The 17,023-nt window shown below is 47.0% G+C and overlaps 1 long non-coding RNA gene and 1 other non-coding gene across 2 annotated transcripts; both read right to left on the minus strand.

The window, feature by feature from the left end:
- Positions 1-624: 624 nt before the first annotated feature.
- Positions 625-6,122, minus strand: LOC118009403. The gene is made up of 3 exons (XR_004678917.1): positions 5,729-6,122; positions 4,838-5,330; positions 625-1,086 (listed from the first exon to the last, which is right to left on the minus strand). It is a non-coding gene; the product is annotated as an uncharacterized LOC118009403 (long non-coding RNA).
- On the minus strand, positions 5,975-6,046 carry TRNAE-UUC. The gene has a single exon. It is a non-coding gene; the product is annotated as a tRNA-Glu (tRNA).
- Positions 6,123-17,023: the final 10,901 nt, after the last annotated feature.

Here is a 17,023-nt window from a genome sequence, read left to right on the forward strand (position 1 = left end):
GACCAGAAAGCACCCAGAGGCAAGAAATAAATGGTGGGGGTCACTGCCTTTGGCAAACAGATTCGCTAAGTTTATACACAGTGAGAAGGTCAGGGTGGAAGGTGATGCACCCAGACTCCTGCAGATGTCAGCCAATGTAGCTAAGACCCACTGGGGGTGGGGGTACGGGGCAGGGGAAGCTCCCCAGGTCCACTCTCAAATGCTGCCAGATCTGGACAAATTCCTTATAAGGCCTCCATTTTCCACATGCAATTCTGTAACTTTTGCTTTTGAGCTTCCAGTGGAAATCCTAATGCAGGTGACGTTCCTCAAACTAACCTGGGGTTCTGATGAAGCACCAAACACATCCCAAAGGCCCACTGTTTCCATTTGAAAATCAGAGCCCGGGGCTGTGAGGCAGCCAGCCAAAGAGCGTGGGCCTCGGAGAAAGACTGCTATTCCCCACAGCCCCTCCATACCCCTCTTTTTGGAACTTCCCCTTGGGAAGTCTGGAGAGAAGCTGGGAGGGCAGCCAGAGCCAGGGTGAGCTGCTGTCCCAAGCACTTACCCATGTTTTGGCAGTTTGTGGCAATAACCAATCCTCTCTCCTCTATATCTAATGAGGAGAAAATTAGAAAAAAAAAAAAAAAAATGATGCATAGTAAAGAATTTGAACTTGCCCGGAAAGAGGTCTGACCTTTGCCCTCAGCCTCTGGGAAGTAATCTATGTCATACCTGATAGGAGTATCTTTCCTTAGGACAGGTGTTGGACACACCTGATAGTTTTAGGGGCGAGCTGGCCATGTCAGAAAGACCATGTGATTTAGGGTCAGGGCTCTGGGTCGCTTGTTATCAGTCAACCTAGAGACTGAGTTCAACCACGTGGGTGATCAATCAATCACGCCTACATAATAAAGCCCCAGTAAAAACTAAGATGAGCTTCTCTGGTGGGCAATATTCAATGCATATTGTCACATACCAATACCGGGAGGGTAATGCATCCTGATTCCATGGAGAGAGAAGGCAATGGAAGTTTGGCATTTGGAACACTCCAGACTCTGCCCTCTGTGTCTCTTCCTTTGAATGATTTCATTCTGCATCCTTACCCTGTAATAAACCATAACAGCTTTCAGTGAGTTCTGTGGGTCCTTCTAGCAGAGCATCAAACCTGAGGGTGGTTTTGGCAAGCCCCCCAAACTCGCAGTCGGTGTCCAAAGTGAGGGCAGACTTGGCAACTGCGCCTTCAAACTCTGCAGTTTGGTTAACTTTGGGCAAATGGGCTGAAAACAAAGTATGATGTGATCTGGGTTACCCCAAAAGGAAACTTTATTTTATGACAAAATTGCCAAATTCTGAAAACGAGGTTATAAAGCCATCTCGCGAGACCTGCCAAAACATTCTCCTCTTCGAACAAAAGTGTGGTCAGTTCCGACCACAAGCAGAGGGCCAGGCCCTCGAATCCGGGGAGTCTCATCCTGGGGTGGAACTGTCTCCATGCTTAACCCTCCAGAGGTTTCCCATCACACTGAGAATGAAATCCAAGTTTCTTAGCTGATGTGTGTGTGTGTGTGCGTGATTCCCCAACTAAACTGTCAATCTAGGTCAGTGGTCATCACATCATAGGCACACTATAAATGTTGGCTGAATAAATGAATGGCTCGAAAAAAGGGAATATAAAAATGTTTATTTTGCCAGCAAGATTTTATTTCTGGCTTATCTTTTCATTATTATTTTTTTATTGGGATATAACTCACATACCATAAAATTCAGTCTTTCACAACTGAGAGGTTTCTCGTACATTCACAAAATGGTGTGACCATCACCACTATTTAATTTATCTGGCTTACTTCGAATCCCTGTTCCTCCTTCCTCTCCCCCATGGGATTCTGACGAGGGCTGCCAACCACAACACCCCATGCGCATCAACCATCAGGAGGGCACAGGGCCCAGGTGAGGCCGAATTCCTCCCCAGCACTTTCCAACAGAAACTAAGAAAGGCCTTCCGTCTCCGCTGGGGAAGCTGTGCAGAATGAACATGGAGCTGGCAGGGCCTAGATCCCTTGCCGTGTGGAAGCAGCTTGCCCATGAGAGATGAGAATAAATCTGACAGAGAGGGAGAGAGAGAGAGAGAACACTGGGCTGGTGGTTCTTGAGGCCAATCCCACTACCCCCACTTCCCACAGTTCGGTTACATAAGCTAATGATTCCCTTGGGCCCTAACTAGTTCCAGTGACTTTCTGTAACTTGGAGCCTCAGGTGTTCCTCAGGACAATACAGTCCTTGTCCAGCTCACACCTTCCCTCAACACACATTTATTAAGTATTTACCGTGTGCAGGGCCCTGGAGCACATAATCCTGGGGCGCCATGGCAGGTGTGGGGAATGCAATGAGAGAGAAACGTGCAGAGCCAAGCATGTCACCTGTCAGTGGGGCAAGGCAGACCTTGGGAGGAAATGACATCTAAGATAAGGCCTGAAGTTAGAGAGGAATAAGTATCAGAAGGCGGGTACACAGGACACTAAGGGGCATCAGAAGAGGTTCCCGGTGGCAGGAAAGGTAGGGGAAGCTCCGAGAAGGACATGACACTTGAAGTAAGCCTTAAAGGATGGGCAAGATGCAGATATTTAGAGAAAGGGCACAAGAGCATTTCACAGAGGAAACATGGAGTGAAGGCAGATACAGGACCCAGGGAGAAATTAACGGGAATCTGTGATGCACAGAGAGAAGAGGTAGGAATTGCGCTGCAAAGGTGGGTTGGGAGCTCACAGTAGGCGAAGCCCCGCGGGTGTAGGCCCAGGGCAGCTGCGTGCTCAGCTCTGAGCTGTGTGACAAGCAACAGAATGTGAGATGAAGAGATGGGTGTGTTGGGGACAGAGAAACCAGTTTGGCGCCTATTCCGACAGCCCATGGAGCAAGACGATCTGACCCAGCAGCAGGGGAAATCGATGCCAACATACGTGGGCACCACTGAAAAGGTAGAAATGATCAGATGTAACGTTGTGATGGGAAGTAGAGGAGAAAGAGGAACCAAACGTGATAACCACGGGGATACTCGCACTAAGGGTGAGGGCCACTAGTGGCCACCAGCCCCGCCCTGGGCCAAGCCCTTTGCGTGCACTTTCAGATCTCATCTCCACAATGCCAGGACGCGGGTCCTATTATCACCCCCTTCTAGAGTCCAGGGAACTGAGGAACCGATGAAGTAATTTGCATCAACACCACCTGAATGACACTTGAAGGAATCAAGCAGAGGCTTGGTAAAGGACGAGGTCATTTTTGCATAGACTGAGTGTAAGCTGCCCATCTGGGGGAAGCCCAGCCTTGAACTTCGGTTTGACGTGTCCTTGCCAGACGGCAATAGCCTACGTTTTCTTCACGAGTACACAACAAAGGGCAAAATCCCAGGGTTTCTTAAATGGGGATACATTATTTTGACCGCTCCCCCCATCTACCGTGCCTGTCACTCTGTGACAGAAGGAAATGAGCTTTATCCGATAAGCTTTGTTTTTCACAAAGCAATGTGCCATGATTACCCAGGACCCTGTGGTCTTCTAGGTGTTTGCAAATTGATTTTTTGATTATTTGTTCCAGTGATTTTCCAAGTATTCTGTGTTTTTCCAAGTTATTCAGCTTTACAACGTGGGTGTGTTAAATTTTGTATTTGCCTTCCCTTTCCTGTATTAAGTTTTAATGCTGTGATTATTTAAGATACTTTTTGCATGCAGCTTATATCTCTGAGGGAACATAGTTACAAATCTCTAGGACTATAAATACACACGTGGATGGGCATACAGCAATCTTCATGCACACTCCCTCAGACTTTATGACCATATGCAAAAATGGAAGCATATCGAGAACCTGTGACTAGTTCAAATATCCCAAATAAAGATCCTCACTGTCTAGAAATGTTTATATGGTGAATTAAAAAAAAAACCCTCAAAATTTGTTATGACTATATTCATGTAGCTATTCGGTGAACACTGACCAAAAGCCAGATACAACAAAATTTTAAAATTCATGTTTTCTGCACCCAAGCCCCTTCCCTGAAGCCAGGATTTGGAGAGAGTGGTGTCTGGCCAGGACACCATGCAGAGACTCCATTTTTTATGGGTAAATCGAAAGTCCAATACCAAGGAATCAGAGGAATAAAATCCCAGACCCATGACTTCATGACTAAAATGAGGGGCTCAATTAAATAATTGCTAAGTACCTTTGCAGCCCAAATAGTCATTGAATCTAAAGACTGATTATGAGAATGATTAATAAAAATTGTGGCAAAATGTTTTGCAAAAATGCAAGGCTATGAGAATGCCGAATATAACTCAACCATTTCCCCCAAAAGTTAAACTCTTTCATTTTCTTAAGCATGTCTTTAGAAATATCTACTATGCTCTGAGTCTCAAGTATCATAGGCATCTAAAGAAAGCTTTTGTCAAATCCGCGAGCCCCAAAATCTATTTTATGAAAATGAATTATTCATAGGCTGAGTACATTTGACAGCCTTCATGTGAATAGAACTCACCTGCTAGATAAAAGCAAATTTTGAAGGAAACAAATAAACAAAAAAAACACAACTCCTCACTGGCAGCCCGCTCTATCAGCGACCCTCCCTCCCCTTCTCCATTTAGACCCAGGAGCCCCAGGACTGACTGCATTATTCTTTGTTTCCCTAAACTCTAAATAAACCTGCAATAGTCCCTTTATTAAATTCTCTGCTAAGAATCTGTCATCAGTTTCCTACTGGGCCCCTGGCTGATAGAGGCATAATAATATTATCTAATAACAAAATAAGGATTAAATTAAAAAGGGTACATAAAGCATTTAGCCTGGTTCATAGCAAGTGCTCAATAAATATTACCTATTGTTATGATGATTGGGCTTTTTATCTTCTTATCAGTTCTGTCCTACTTGATTCCATAAATGCAGATTATCAGCTGACGATAAATTTCTCCTCCAAGCCCTTTATTAGGGATTTTGAATAAATGTGTATTTTCCGCCTAGTAATTTTCTCATGAAGGATGACATTTTGTTTTGCGACCCTAAGAATCCCAAAGGACTTTCAAAGGAGAGCAAATTTCAAAGTCACAGGGACACCAAGTCTTTTTCACGGCCATGTCTCAGTGTTGGTGGCAGTCTGGGAACAACCGGGGAGGCTTCCAAAAATTCAACACCAGTGGGAAAGGAGCGTGGCTTCTGAACGCCTTGAGGATTTTCCTAATGGCAAATGTTTGGAGCGATAAGCAAGATAAACGATTACAGCCGAGGAAACACTTCTCGGGGTGACAGTTGGAAGCCGTCTTGTGACACATCGACGCTGAGATTCCCAATTCTAGTTCAGCATCCCATGGGTTCTAGAAGTTTGAAGAACAGAATGTGTCAAATACATGCTGGGGCTGGAGAAGGAAGTGGCGTCCCCGGCCCGTGCCTCGCTCCTCGACAGTTACAAGAACCCAAGTTCCCCTTCTTCCCTCCCCTCCCCACAGAACGGGCGGAGGGAGCTCGCCCGACGGCTAACCCCACAGACCCGACGCGGAGCTACGCTGCCCTTAATGATACGTCTTTCCTGGCAATCTTGCTGTCCTCGGTAAAATGGCTTTAGGCGACTTAAAAGCCTTCTAATGTCCCCACATGCGTCTTTCCTTTTTCTTCCAAAGAAGGGCACCGCTCGGTCACCCGCTCCATAGCCACAGAACAAGGAGCAGTTACATCAGTAGTACCAGCCGAACGGGTACTTTAGGGCCCGACCCACCTTCTTCACTCGGATTCCATCCCCTATTTCAAAAGCTAACTTGCTCACTGTCGGAGCTACTACTGCCTCCCCGCCTGCTTCCGCCAGCCGCGCCGGGTTTGGGGCGGGACGCCCGGATTCCCTTCAGGCCCGAGCTTCCCTGCTGCTCTGAAATTGGGTTATAGGTTTTTCTAAAAACACCAGCCTTCTGGTTGAGGAGCCGAGGAGGGCCTGAATCGGCTTTTCTGTTTCCTAAAAGATTCGGCGTTCCCACACCGGGAGTCGAACCCGGGCCGCCTGGGTGAAAACCAGGAATCCTAACCGCTAGACCATGTGGGAGACAACGGAGGAAGTCGTAAGCCTTGGTAAATTGAGTCGTTCCCAGCGGCTTCCGCCCGCCGCCTCCCCTGTCCTCCGGCCTCAGACCTGCTTCTGCTTCTGCGCCTGCGGGGATCCGGTGGCGCCCTTAACCCCTTGCGGGCCCCCGCTCTGCTCAGCTCCTTGCCAAGCGCCGCGGAATCTTTCCACCCTCGCGTCCTTTGTGAGCTCATCCAGTCCCCTGGTTCTAGACACCACGTCTCCACCCGAGTCGATTGGATGAGTCATTGTTCCTAATTCCGCACGGGAAGTCCCGCAGAGTGCGAAAGGACTGGTGTTGAGGGTTAGACTCGGGAAGAAGAAACCGGCGCGGGGGGAGTCTCACGCCGCCACAGCGGAGGCCAGCCTGGAGCGGGTGTCCCAGCCGCGGGGCAGCCGCTCGGAGCCCGCCGCGCCCGGCCTCCGCCCCGCCGGGGCCTCCGCGCCTGGACCCGCTGCGCGCCGGCGCCCCCGGGCCGGGCTCTGCCCGCCTGCCGCCCCGCGTCGCCTCGCCGCGCGGCTCGCGCTGGGCCCGGCCCGGGAAAGTTTCTCTGTCCTCTCCAGAAACGAGAGCGGGGGCTGCCTGGAAGCCCGCAGCATTCCAGGTTCTGTTGACTCCACGGCAAAAGGCAGGATCTGTGTCACCCGCAGTAGGCGATGGTGGTTTGTAAGAGTAGCTTATAAACCTGGAGCAAGCCCCCTCCTGCAAGCAGTGTTGGTGGTGGAAATTCTTGGTGGTTTCCAAACCCGTCCTGGGGTTGAAGGAGCATTTCATTGGGAGCAGTTTATGCCTTAGCGATCTAGTGTTTGGACTAGGCAAGTACAAAGAGTCAGTTATTGGGGATAGCCGGGGTGGGAGAGCTATGGTTCTGGTGTCCTCGTTGTGGCTTAGGCTACGCACAAGTTGTTTTTGCTAGCGGCGGACTCTTGGGAGCCCACTGAAAAACCCACTCCCCACCTGCCAAAGGAACGGTGCAGGTCCTGGCTCTCCCCCGAACTAACTGAGGCCCTCTGAGGCTTCAGTTGTGACATTCAGCAGCAAGAGGGGAGGGGCGACCAGAGACCCGAAAGAGAAACTATTCTGCCTAGCATTTATTAACCCAGATGAAGCTCCCTCGCAGGGAATGAGCATACCCCAACATCACTGGAACTTCATGAAGCTCCGAAGAAAAACTAGAACCTACTGACTGCAAATCTACTATGGGTATTACACACATTCAAATATGTCTGCTCACTTAATCCTCACATTATACCTGTGAGATAGGTCTTATCCCAATCTTTGGTGGTCCTTCCTGTACTATTTTTGCATCTTTGAACAGTTTCATTGGTTTGTTTTTTAATCAGTGAGACAGTTGTCTTCCTATGGGGGACATCTGGGAACGCTAAAGAAAAGTCTCCAAAACAAGCCTCATCAATTACAGAATACCTTACATCCTGTGGTTCTCAATTAATGGCCATGATTTCTCATGTACCTTTCAGTTCTGTATTTCCATTTGATGATAATCTTTTTTTTTTTTTAATTTATTTATTGGAGAGTGAGAGAGTGAGCACGAGCAGGGAGAGGGGCAGAGAGAGAGGGAGAAGCAGACTCCCCGCTCAGTGGGGAGCCAGACGGATGTGGAGCTCCATCCCAGGACACCGAGATCATGACCCTAGCCTAAGGCAGATGCTTAACCGACTGAGCCACCCAGGGGCCCCAGTGATAATCGTTTAAAAAGTAACTTGCAAGTTTTTAAGATAAAAGTTCCCAGTGTAACCCATGCATTGAACAGGCACCATCTTTAGGATATAACCAAAATGCAGTTTTATTTTTGTCTCTTTCTGTCCCCAAACTGAAATCTGTTCAGTTTTTCCCCCTGCCACTGGGTGAAAACTTGGGCAGTAATGGGAAGCCCTATGAGCACTTTAAATAATAAAGCGCAGTGCAGGACAATATGCTTTTCAACAATCAATCTTCATTTCTAAATAGTTCTGCCCCTTCGTCCCAGCTGGAGCATGATTTCAGGCTAGGAACGCTGGTGGGCTTCTTCCCACTCTGTGTTCAGTGACATCAATCACATGGGTAGCCTGTAGCCTGGGATGGCCATGCTGGGAGTGTGACCACCACAGGAATAGGCAAATGCTGCAAGCATGGCTTTTTACCTCGAGAGCTGGTCTGCTGCTTAAAAAACAGTGGTGCACTGGTTAAATATTTACCCACAGAACACCGGGCCAAGGTCTACTGTCAAGGGAACAGGGTGTGATCCACTTCTTATTTCACTTTCTTTGGCCTTCTTCCTTTTGAGACTCCAAGGCCCTCCAAGATTGGAGTGTAGGGAGGGCAAGAGAATGGAGAAGTGAAAGTTCCTACTGGACTGGTACTATGTCAAAAGTTGGCTACCTGCCTTCTGGGCCTGAATGTGTTCTAAAGCTGACTCTCTTTCTCAGTGGTTCTCTGTGGCTTCACCCGAGGCTTCCGTGCTTGGGGTCCTTAGACAGTGTTCCAACCAGGAGGCCAGCCATGTTCTCCCAGTGTGGGTCTTTCACCACTGGTCCCAGGATCACCAGTGGCGGAGTTTAACTGCAGATTCCCATCCCCACGCAGAACTTCGACACGAGAATTTCTGGGAGCAGGGGCCTGGGAGACTGAATTTTAACAAGGCCCCCACCCCCTGCAATGATTCTAATGCCACTAGAGTTTGAGAAACACTGAATGACATAACTGTAAGTTCCCTAAAACTGTAAGTCTCTAAAAGACGATGATCCCTAAAAGTCCATCATTTCCCTTTCCTGCTCAAAAACCTGAAAAAAAAAAAAAAAAGGCTTGTAGTTGCCTACTGAGTATGTGAAAAGTGAAATGAAATGGGGTCACTTATGTCAAGGGGCTTTAAAATGGAGCCAGGAGGCCATTAAGGAGATGGGCTTTATGCACATCCTCATTGGTGGAACCACACACTTTTGAACTGAGCCAAACTGCAAATATTCCAAGGGCTGAGCCCCAACACCCACAAAACTTGCTACCATAAGAGAGTTTGTTTAGTGATAGACTTAGCAACCAATTATATTCTGTTAAGACTAGCTTTCTGCCACCAACACCAATCAAAAATTTTTTATGAACAATGCATACAAGCATTCCATTTTTGCTTTAAAAATCCCCGATTTTTGCCCCCTAGTGGGACACAATTTGGGTTGTTACCCAAGTCTGTGTACCCTGAATTGCAATTCTTTGATCCCAAATAAAACACTCTTGCTTAATTGTTGCCTCCTGACAATTTTAGATTGACAGGTAAAAATCTAAATTCCCTGGCCAAGCCTTCCATGCTTTCCATAATCCAACCGTCCCATACCCTGCTAATATTATCCTCCCGTGCCCCTCTTCAGAGACCACATTCCAAATCACCCTCTATGCTCCATCCTGCTTGTCCCACATGCTTTCCCGCCCTGATCCCTTCGCTCTGTGTACTGCCCCCCACCCACTCTTCTTTCCAAATCTGACCCCAACTCCAAGGCCAGCTCACCCCCATGAAGCCGCCTTGGGTCCTCCTGGTCACAAGTCACTCCCGTTTCCTCTGCATCCCAAAGCACAGGCCTTTAAAAAGTGGTGACATGGGCTAAAATGCCTTGCCATCCTTATTATTTGAGTTATTTAATAGGAAAGTCCATGAATAAAAATTGGACTCCATAATCCCCCTGGGAACCCAGTCCTGCACTCAATCATTCTACCAAATAGTCCTTCCTTTTAACCAACTTAAATACTTCCTGCTGTACTTCTATGTGAAAGCTGCCCCCTTTTAACCACCAGCATGAACAAAATGTTCCTGGGAGGAGGAAAAAAAAAAAAAAACACAAATTTTTGAAGTTTAGCCAGACCAGTAAGTGAGCTGCATTTCTTTAGTTCTGCACACACACAAAAAAAGCCTCCTTGTTGACACAAGGAACAGCTACTCCTGTTCCCATGCATCTAAGGCCGCCTCATTTGATACTGGGAAAAAGCCCCAAACATATTGTACTTGCTGGGCATCTATATTAGCCAAAGCACTGGGTGCGATTCAGGTCCCCGCCTGCCAGTCATTTAGGAGTTGGGATGGTTTCTATTTCAGTGGGCCCAGAAGTCACCCTTTCTAAGGGCACTGAAAATAAGCACCAATTAAATTCTGCTCTCCCAGGGAGAGCTCTGGCCAGCACAGACCCAGCCTATGGCACGAAGTTAACCTCCAAGCTCTTTTGGGTAACAGCACCTGCCCCTGCTGACCAGTTGGGGTGAGTTAATCTTCATGGCCTAACACTAGGTTCAGTTTCTAAAATTGGATCTGAACTCAGGAGGCCCCTGGGATGACAGAGTTTCCTCAGGGCTAGTTTAAATTATATAACTCTGCCCCTTCACTTCTACCCCAAATCTAGCAACTCCTACTCATCCTATGACTCAGGGCAAATACCCTTGAACTCCTGAAAATGGGTTAGCTGCTGTTCTGTGCATGCACCCCATTAAATCATGAGGCTGGACGAACTCACTGCTTCCCTCTCTGTGGTGGTCTATAAACTCCTGATGGCAGAGTCCGGTTCTTATTCTGTCGTATTCCCAGCTTCTAGCACAGTGCTTGGCACACAGAACCATTTACTGAATGAATCAGTCTCCTAAAATATCTTTGTTTCTTTGGGGACCCTCGTATGAAGGTTACTTTTTTCCTCAAATCAACAAATAACAGGAAGAAACTATTCTTCTGTCAGGAACAAATAATCTCTACAACATGGTTATCTTTCCTGATACTCAGTCAGTGTTGGAGTGGTTGCTTACTTGATTCATTTATTCATTCAGTAATCAGTGAGTCCCAGAGGAATTGTCTTGGTTTTCATGTGGCACGTCAATGGCAAGGTGACTAAAGGTCTCAAGGGGACCATAATTTCAACATCTGAGCAACTACAGCATAGAACAAGAAACCACATCGCTGTCTGCTAATATCCTTCCCCACCTCACAGATACTCTCTTCTTCTCCTAATACCTTCCTTTCATCTGCTCTGCTCACAGAAGACGGGGAGAGCCTTGGCAGACTGTCCTCATACTCCCCTGGATGTGTCCTCCTACCAGGGACTAGCCCTGGGACAGAGAGAGAGAGCTTTTCTCATTTTTCTGGAGAACCACACTCTACAGAGTGGTACAAGTCCAGGTACTCCGTGGCCTGGCATCTAGAAAATGTCCCCAGCATTATGGCCCTCTGAGACCTTCAATGAGTTTACTTTGCCACTTAAGTGCCAGGTGGAAATCAAGGTGGATGGGAGGTTAAAACTATTTCTGGTCCATTTCTGAACTTCCCACCAGCAGTTCTGAGTTGAGTGAGCTTTCTAAACTCATTTTCTTCTTTCCATGTGAGATAATCTGTCTCAATTACCATCAGTAGATCCACAGCCAGGAATTATGTCAAGTTCAATGTTCGTCATGGCGCCCAGTATATATCTGACGGTGCTTGATATAAAAATAATAGCTATCACATAGAGGATTCACTATGTGCCAGATCATTCTAAACACTTTAATACATTAACAATTTAATTCTCACAACAACTCGCTGAGATAGGTACTAATATTACTCCCATTTTACAGGTTAGAAAACTGAAACACAGGAAGGCTAAGTGACTTGCTAAAAGTTTTACAACTTATAAACAGTAGAAGCAGAATTCAAGAATTCCAGAATCTAGGGCGCCTGGGTGGCTCAGTCGGTTAAGCGTCTGCCTTCGGCTCAGGTCATGATCCCAGGGTCCTGGGATCAAGTCCCACATCGGGCTCCCTGCTCGGCGGGAGGCCTGCTTCTCCTTCTCCCACTCCCCCTGCTTGTGTTCCTGCTCTCGCTGTGTCTCTCTCTGTCACATAAATAAATAAAATCTTTAAAAAAAAAAAAAAAAAAAAAAAGAATTCCAGAATCTAAACTCCTTTTTTTAATGATTTTATTTATTTATTCATGAAAGAGAGAGAGAGAGGCAGGGGCAGAGGGATAAGCAAGCTCCCTGCTGAGCAGGGAGCCTGATGTGGAGCTCGATCCCAGGACCCCAGGATCACGACCTAAGCGGAAGGCACACACTTAACCGACTGAGCCACCCAGGTGCCCCAGAATCTGAACTCTTGAAATATCAAACTGACTCTACTATTATACATAGTGCATAGAACAGGGGGCTGGCATTGGCAATAATAATAATGATGACAATGCCTTCAGCAACAGTGACAACATACATCCTGAGGCCTGATGGCATCTTCGGGGGAGAGAAAAGATGTTATGGGCTCTTCTTAAACCAATGAAAATAAACATTTCATGATCTAAGGCTTCACAGATGCTGACATTGGCACAGGGACAATACCCCTGGTCCCTGCTCTCTCATCATCATCTTCCCGTTTTCAGACATACCACCTTCACAATTATCCAAAAACAAATTAATGTTTTTCCTCTCTCACAGTCCAGGATGAGAAATTTCCCCAAACCTCTATTCAGAATTATTGTTCACTGTTGATTAATTGGTTGATTCATGCAATCAACAACCTAGACACAAAGATTCATGAGGCATAAAACATTCTGTCCTTCTGAAGCCACAACCTACTTGACATCTGCGCATGGATGACTAAGGAGCATCACAAACCTAACATGTTTTAAAAAACTGAGCTCGTAAGCATCCACCACTCCCATTCCCCCCAACCTTCTACCTTCTTCCCCGTTTCTGTTAATGGCAGCAACAACCTCCCAGTTGCTCTAGCCAAAAATCCTGGAATCACCCTTGATTCCATTCTCTAGCTCTTTTTCTCCATCTGGTCCCTTGAGAAATCCTATTGGCTCTATCATGAAAATATATCCAGAATCTGATCACCTCTCCCCATCCCTCTGGCCCAAGTCCCCATCATCGCTCACCTGGACCACCGTAATAGTCTCACTCCTGCTTCAGCCCACAAGCTCCCATCCCTGCAGCCTATTCTCAACCCTGCAGCCTGAGGGCTTCTTTTAAAGATTTATTTATTTATTCGAGAGACAGAGCACGATGGAGTTGGAGGGGATCTCTAGCACACTCTCCATTGAGTGCAGAACCTGATGCAGAGCTCAATCTCACAACCCTGAGACCATGACCCTGAAAAATCAAGAGTTGTACGCTTAACAGGCTGAGCCACCCAGGTGCCCCTGAGGGCTTCTTTTAAAGATTTATTTATTTGTTTGAAAGACAGAGCATGATGGAGGTGGAGGGGATCTCCAGCACACACCATTGGGCGCAGAACCCGATACAGGGCTTGATCTCACAACCCTGAGATCATGACCCTGAGAAATCAAGAGTCGGACACTTAACCGACTGAGCCACCCAGGCACCCCTAAGGGCTTCTTAATGCCTTTTTCGTTTTGTTTTGTTTGACAGAGAGAGACACAGCAAGAGAGGGAACACAAGCAGGAGGAGTGGGAGAGGGCTTCTTTTAAAACAAATCAGGTCATGTCACTCCTCTCTTTACAACCCTCCAATGGCTTCCCATCTCACAAAGAATAGAAATCAAAATCCTGACAATGACCTACAAGGCTCTACATGGCAACAACCCCCTCCCATAAATTATCCCCTCCCCTCGGCCAAGTGCATTTGGCTCCAGCCACACCACTCACCTGTCATCTTCACATCCTCTAGGTATGCTGCCACCTCAGGACCTTTGCACTTGTGTGGGGAGGAGAGAGCTTTCCCTAGCAGAGGAATACCTTCATAACTTGCACCCTGACCCCTCTCAAATCCGTTAGAAATTATCTTCTCAGTGAGACTTTCTCTGTCCACCCTATCACAAATTTCAGTAACCTGCCTTTTCCTGCTTTACATTTTCTCATGAGCACCTACTGGCACTTGATACACTATGTATTTTATGTACTTATTTATCTTGCTCATTGTCTGCCTTTCCTACCAGAGTGCAAACACTTCTGCTGTTTTGTTTTTTTTTAATTCTTTTTTTTTTTTTAAGATTTTATTTGTTTGACACAGAGAGAGAGAGAGAGAGAGACAGCAAGAGAGGGAACACAGCAGGGGGAGTGGGAGAGGGAGAAGCAGGCCTCCCGCCGAGCAGGGAGCCCGATGTGGGGCTCGATCCCAGGACCCTGGGATCATGACCTGAGCCGAAGGCAGACACTTAACTGACTGAGCCACCCAGGCGCCCCACTTCTGCTGTTTTGATCACTGATAGATCCCCTGCTCTAAGCAAAACTTAGAATTTAGTGGCCATTCAGTAAAAACTTACTGAGCAAGTGAACGAATGAAGACAGTTACACAGAAGAGTGCATTGAAGGGCACTCTGAGTGGTCCGGACAATAACCACCATGAGAATTAAGAGGGAAAAGATCACTTCTTGTCAGGGCAATCACAGAAATGTCAAAAAGTACGTGGCATCTGAGCTGCACTTTTTATTTTATTTATTTATTTATTTATTTATTTATTTATTTATTTATTTTTGACAGAGAGAGCACAAGTGGGCAGAGCGGCAGGCAGAGGGGAAGGGAGAAGCAGGCTTCTCCCTGAGCAGGGAGCCGGACGGGGGGCTCGATCTCAGGACCCCGGGATCAGGACCTGAGCCGAAGGCAGCCCCTTAACCGACTGAGCCACCCAGGCGCCCCTGAGCCCAGCTCAGAAACCGTTGGGCAGGTACAGGTGGTGGGGAGAGCACAGCGGGGAAGAAGGGAACATGAGCAAAACCCTGGGAGCAAAGACATGCAAGACGGTGTGCCTGGAAGGGAAAGTCCAGAAGAAGATAATGCCAAAAAGTTAAGCTGAGGCGGTTGAGGAAGCTTCACATGCAAGCCAAGGCTTCCACATGGAGCCTTACTTCCCACTTGATTTGTCCACACCATATTCGTAGTTGGCTCTGCAACCACAGCGTGTCAAACACGTGATGTGACGATAGGGCGTAAGGAAAGTAGATGTCAGGATTTCTTCTCCGTCAGATAGTCGTATTTACTGCACCATTCGCGGAACCTGTGTTACGTGTTAACTTACTGTTCCCAAGCACAGAAAAGCAGCTTCAACCCAAACATCTGGAGGCTGGAACTAGGGCTTTTAGCAATGCACATACTGAAGTTGTAAAAAGAAAACTCAAGAACAAATTGGAATTCTTCTTCCAGTCGCTATATCATGATTTTCCTGTACTACCATTAGGCATATACGGCTGAGACTCAGCAAATTAGAAAGCAGGCTAAGTAAGTATTGCCCCAAATCTTGAAGCAAATGTGATTTTCAGAGGGGGCATCCAGTAGAACATATAATTAACTTCCATGCAGCTGATAGATGGTTCCCAACCATTAGCCACCACTGAACATGGTAGCTTTCTTTAGAGCCACTATTAGAGTGGTCAAACTTTCATAAAGAGGACTGGGATGTACTACTAAGTGCAGGTAAGCCAGCTACTGATTACTGATCCAAGAGGAGTTGAATTCCCCCTTAGCAGTCCTTGAAAATTAAAAAGCTATTCGGACCACATCAGAACAGCACTGTCTCCCATTGCTGATTCCATTAGAGCCCATGTTCTCGCCGCCCTACGGAAAAGGAGACACTCAACAGCATTTCCTAGTGACCCTCAAGAAGCAGACTCCCATCGGCATTGCTGTTAATCTATCTGTTTCCATTATTTCTCTTGGCAAAATGCCAAGCAAAGGACAAACGGTGCTTATTCAAGTAGAAACAGAAACGCAAGGCGGAAGCTATGCAGCAGATGAATCCGAACCAGCGGCAGCAGTAACCCTGTGGAAATAAATGAAGACCAATCCAATGAGAGAAGCAAAGGCTATTTGCAAGGTGGTCAGCCTCTGTCACTTGCATTTTGGCAGAGATTCAAACGCAGGCAGAGGAGTGGGTTAAGTCGTATGGTGAAACAGAGGGAAGGCAGCAGAGTGCCCTGATTGGAGGCTGTTGGCGTGGGGAAGCCGGAGTCAGGCTAACTGGAAGTGGGTCATCCATGTGATTGGGGGGGGGTGGTGCCTATTCAGCTTTCTCTGATGGGTCCTTAGTTGGAAGTGGAGATAAAATAGGGAAGCTGTCAGTTACTAATCAAGTCCTGGCCATTTGGGGCTGATTGTTACAGAGGTTAGTGTTAGCGTCCTGGGTGGTTCCTAGAGATAGCCGAAGGACTCCCTGCAAGCCTGACCCGTGGCCCACTGCCTTCCTGGGTGTCTCATTATAGTGCATGGCTGGTTTTCCCCGGCAGGCTGCTGCAGGGTATGGGTCAGAGTTCGGTCTGTACACTCAATCTCTGATTCCTAAGAGGGTTAGTTAGTAGCTGCAGCAGTTTCAAAGCACCTCTTCAGGCCAAGACACATAATCCAGCTACTCCTTCCTCCCTCCTTCTGCTTTCCAGACTGGCCCCTCTCCTACGGCCCAGCAACATGGACTCTTCCCTCCATTCTGCCGGAACCGTCCCTCCTACCTTGCATGAGCAAGAGCTCTCCTTTACACTCAAAACCACTTGGAAATCACCTGATGACAGGCCTCCCCAGAAGGTTCCAGTTCCCCTTCTTGCTGAAGTGTTCACGTCATTTACTTGTTTACCCGCACTCGTATTTATCGTATGGTGTTAACATAAACAGTAGTGACTGTGTCCTTTTTTCCAGGACTGCCCAGGGCCTGGGATAGTGCCCCACCCAGAGAGGTGTATAATCAATGAATGGCTCTGCTGGCTGATGACCTTTGGCTTAGGAAAGTGGGAAGCAATTCCAGTCCACCAGTCAGAGTGGTGTCTGGTAATCTGTTTAACTTCAGGAGGCATCTTTCTCTCCTCAGGCCCTCTTTCTTGTTAAATTTAGAAACATAGCAGAGGCATTTCCTCTATGTTTAGGGGAAAAAAGCTTCCCAGCTCTGTTTGAGAAGTAATTATATATATATATTATGTTATATATATTATAGATATTATAGTAATTATATTATATATCTATCTTATCCAGCTACCGATTCAATTCTCACTTATGATAACTATTAAACTAAAAGTCATAAGGCAATAAC

The sequence above is a fragment of the Mirounga leonina genome, unplaced genomic scaffold, assembly GCF_011800145.1.
Source record: "Mirounga leonina isolate KUSES-001 unplaced genomic scaffold, KU_Mleo_1.0 Mir_127, whole genome shotgun sequence".
In the NCBI taxonomy this organism is placed as follows: domain Eukaryota; kingdom Metazoa; phylum Chordata; class Mammalia; order Carnivora; family Phocidae; genus Mirounga; species Mirounga leonina.